We start from the raw sequence: 4,830 nt of genomic DNA, 5'->3' as shown, positions 1-4,830 counted from the left end.
AATTAAAAATTTTAAATCGTTTTCGATGTCACACAATTATTTAGTTGCTCAAATTATTCACTGTCCACATCAATGATAAATTTAAAAACGACTATTTAGTTGGAAATCCATTGAATTAAAATAAAAGTAATAGATTTTACCGGTAGTTTAAAGTCATGACCAAGCAAAGGATTAGTATGGTCACTTAAATGGTTTTCATTCCAAATATTTTTGTGTCGGGTGAATCTGTTTATAGTTCTGTTCATCTTCCTAGAACATTGTTACTATTGAAAACGTTCATCGATTCATCTGCAGCCATAGTCACCACCACCCTGTATTTTCACTCGCCCGGGTCTTTTATATGACTCTTTAGTTTATTCTGAATTGGCTATGAAGTAGGTTATGCGTTCGTTTGTTTTCATTGGTTTACATCAATACAATCATTAAAAAAAAATCACAAAGTATATATTTATTATTATCTTTATTAAAACCATAATTCACGATCGATGAAATTGAATTTGGTACCACCATCATTCGTGATGGAGGCGCTACACACACGACCAGGGCCTAAGGTACATTTTCAACATTCTCCTTTCCGGGTGGTGTTGATGGTAGATGTTTGTTCTGCATTGGGACCACTTGTGGATGGGGAGCGAATCTCACTAACTCATGAACTGAATGTAAATACGTCGGCTGAATTAGTGCTTGTTTTCTCCACCGAGAATGCCTTCCAGCACCAGATAGAAAAGTGTTGTATGTAATTCCGCCATGGCATCCAGAACGTAGACGATCCGGCCATGAACTCAGGGCATGTACAGATAATCTGCAATGTGAATTGCCTTGCCATCGCCGGTCTGTCTTCCGACGGCAAACTGATGTTTTGGAAGACTTGTTTCAAACGCTGCGGTCTGGCGCTCATCCAGATCCGATGTTACGGTTTTGGACCGAATTATGAGCGCTCTGATGATCATCATAGTGCTGCAAAAAGTAAACATATTTTAAAACAATTGAAACGGCTTGATTTTCACTCAAGTATAATATATAATATAATACTTACGTTTTTTCTTCAACATTACGATTTTGTTACAAACTTGGTTGCAAACTTTGTTACAAACTTGAAAATGAAATGAAAATTCTTCCTTTTAATCGAGTTGGTTCTGGAAAAACGGTGCCATCTTGATCAACGAAATCACATATGAAGTTAATAAATTACGTTATTCTTTCATACTATACATTTTATTAATGCTAGTATACTATTTAAACTATGCTTCGTATAACTTGAAAATGTCGAAAATGTATAGTTTTAAATATATTTAAATTTGTTCTATTTCTGAGTGTAGAGATGGCAAAATGAGCTTTTCATTACAATATGAAATGGGTAAATTAACCGCAATATATTCCTTCCACCACTGATAGCGTAAACATTACCCGTGAAATTTTTGTTCAACGCAGCCATTATTTTTGTGCAAAGAGTTTGCTTTTGAAAACATCATCAAAATTACGAAAATTATGCCACGTTCTTTGTCAGTGCGATCCGGAAATTGTTCCGGCGGAAGCTGGACATCAAATGATTTGAGTGGTGAATCGAGTGGTGGACTTGCACTTCGTTGACTTCGTTGAGCAGAGGGTAAGTTGCATTCGCAATACAAAATAAATGTGTCTATAGGATTTCTGGTTTACTACAGTGCAATACAGATGTGTCCTGAACTTGGTAATGAATTTGTGCAAACATGAATACAATGCTCTCGAAATAATGTTCCATGAATTTGTTCCACAAGAGAAAATATGCCATTGTCAGACGAAGATGAACTGAGATTGTTTCTCGTCGGCTGAATTGAAACAAAATTTAATCAAAAAATTCTAAAAGCAAAATAAATTAAACAATTATTGTTGGTGTTTTATTCACTTATTCACATTCTATATGAACTTGTTTTTAACACACATTATTTATATAACATAACCTCAAATCTGAAAATAAAAAAGGCTACCCATTTCGCCAATAAAATTCAGGAGCAAAATGACCATTATTTGAAGTTTAATGGAATAACCATTAATGAGTAAATCGAGTTTACTCATTTAATGAGCCGCCTTTTCTTCAAAATGGTAATGAAATACCATAATGGGTACTTGGCTTCCGTAGAGCTTACCAACACTGCCTTTACCAAAACCGATCCAGATGGTTAAGTCGAACCTGTTGCAGCACCATGATGTCAGCTGCCCGCGAAAGCATGGCTGTAGAAGTGGAACATCGCTTTTGGCTTCCAGGTTCAGAAGTACGTGCGGTCGGTTTCAGTTGACGCGATACAACGGTAGTGGTTGTAGCAGGTACGGTTATTTCACGACATCGAAGAAGCGATGTTCGAAGGAGAATAAGAAATGATTCCAATTGAATAAATTGAAGATACGATGTTTGTCACTGGTCGCTATGCTGATACTGCTTCGTCCGTTCTTCTTTCACGGTTAGAAAAAAGTACCTATTTGTACTTTTTTTCTCTTCATCTCCTTCCTCTTCCTTTGTTGTCATAAAATGAAGAGCAAAACCACTCAACAAGGGCATTAAAGTGTGGAACCTAACGTTGAGTAATCCCATGTTTACAAAGTTGAGTGAAATTTACTCAATTTTGGATAGTTTCTATTTAAAATTAAGTATATTTTACTTAATATTAAGTGAATTTTATTTAATTTTAAGAAAAATTATAATTTTGGGTTCCACACTGAACCCTGATTTGAGTGAAAAGTACCAATATTAGGTACTTTTTTCTAACCGTGTTCTGAAATAGTTGATATGACGGTGAAGTTTTCGACGGTTATCATTCAATGCAAATGAAGAAAACAGATGGGACTCTCTTATGAGCTTCATGATTTGTGTGGTTGGTTGCCGCTAATAACTTATTGAATGATATGCAGGTAAAAATCTCTTGCGTCTTGAAAGAGGTTATTATCTTCCAAACAAGATTGTCTAATTTTTCATTTTCGCCACTACAGATTCAGGATAAGTCATCCAAATGTAAACAGTGCAGTGAATTTAAGATTACAGTAACGGTAAAAATTTGGATCGGCTGTATTTGGGTCGAGGATTTAATAACGAAGACGGTAAAAATTCATAAAATTATTTGTGGAAGGGATTAGTTGATTTATTTGGTATGAGCAGGACATCAATTAGTTTTAGCAACAAAGAAATATGGTGAAGGCTTCAAATGAAATTTTCAGACAATTTTCGCCTTCAGAAAGGTAGGTGCAATGACAATGACAATAGCTTGAAAAATGTGTAGAAGGTCCATATTTTTACCGTTACTGTAATCAGCTGCACTGTTTATATTTGATGAATACGCCTGAACTGTAGTGGTGAAAAATTTAAAATCAGACAATCTTGTTCGAAAGATAATAACCTCACTCAAGAAGCAATAGATTTGAATACCGTATATCATTCAGTAAGTTATTATTAGTGCCAACCAACCTACAAATCAGTAAACTCAAGATAAGAGAATCCCAACTGTCCACTTTCATTTGCATTGAAGTTGATAGCCGTCGATAGATAACTTCACCGTATATCATCAACTATTCACGAGAAGAAGGACCGAATCAGTATCAGCAAACATCGTACCTTCAATTAATCTAAATTAGAATCATTTTACTTATTCTCCCTTCGAAAATCAACGCTTCTTCCGATATCGCCGAAATAGAGAACCATGCCCGCTACGACCACTGGTGTATCTGTCCAGTTGAAACCGACCGGCACGTACAACTATTCCAAGACCTGGAAGCCAAAAGCGATAGTTCCAATTCTTCGGCCATGCTCGAAGCTGGGGAACAGCTGACCATCACGGTCGCCAGCAACAAGGTTTCGACTGAATATTTCTGGATCGGTTTCGGTAGGACGAGTGTTGGTAACATCTAAGGCATGTCCCAATTAGAATAGCAATTCCAAATTAAATTTCTGTAGAATACAACGTTAAAGCGCAGAATCACCCACAAAAATGTCAAACACACTACAGCAGCACCTCTGAGTTCGATGGAATAACCATTTCCACCTGGAAACAATTTATGCATGAATGGAAGACCTCGCTCAGAAGCACTCTTGATAACCGTCATCACTAGAGATGTCGTAGTCCTGATTAATCGATTAGTTACTAATCGATTACCGATTCTTGCTCGATTATTGAATATTGTATAGTATGTTTACGCGAAAATACCGGGATTAATTAAAAAACTTTGCGAGGTCATCGCGATCGTCGCGGAACATGCGATCACAACAAACAATTTGGATAACAGATCGAATGATCTTGTCAAATAAACGTCAGAATATTATCCCCACCCTGGACTTGCTGCAACATCACTAGCAATATTGATTGCACTACAAATGTTTATGAGTAATCAAAACAAACCAGAATTGGTAGTACATGAGTCACTGGAATATACTAGTTAATGAATTATGTTTATATACAATGTAGAATAACTTGTTAATGTAATATGACGATGGAAACTAATGAACAATATACTCTGAGAACCAACAGAAAATGTCTTGATATTCTAATAGGTTATGGGCCCAGTGGTTAACTGGTAGAAAGTCGAGTCAAGTGAAGTTATTCTAAAGCGATTAGTTGAAGAAGATGCTGGTAAGAAGGAAGATATTGCCTCAAGGGTACGATGGGAACTAGCTGGTGGTCAACCAGTAGTAAACAACAAGACGAACGCATTCCTCGGAGCGAGGGCTGCCGTCCGTTGCGGCGCTCTATCGTGGAGACCGTTCGTGTATTCGACGGGAACGAAGAGTTTCCTGTTGAAATGGCGGAGAGCACCATCCAAGATGTCTGGTGCATAAATGCTGCAATCTGGAACGAAGTACATCAT

Source organism: Armigeres subalbatus, chromosome 3, assembly GCF_024139115.2.
Source record: "Armigeres subalbatus isolate Guangzhou_Male chromosome 3, GZ_Asu_2, whole genome shotgun sequence".
In the NCBI taxonomy this organism is placed as follows: Eukaryota; Metazoa; Arthropoda; class Insecta; order Diptera; family Culicidae; genus Armigeres; species Armigeres subalbatus.
The sequence above is the reverse complement of the archived record's forward strand: the minus strand, read 5'-3'. Positions refer to the sequence as shown.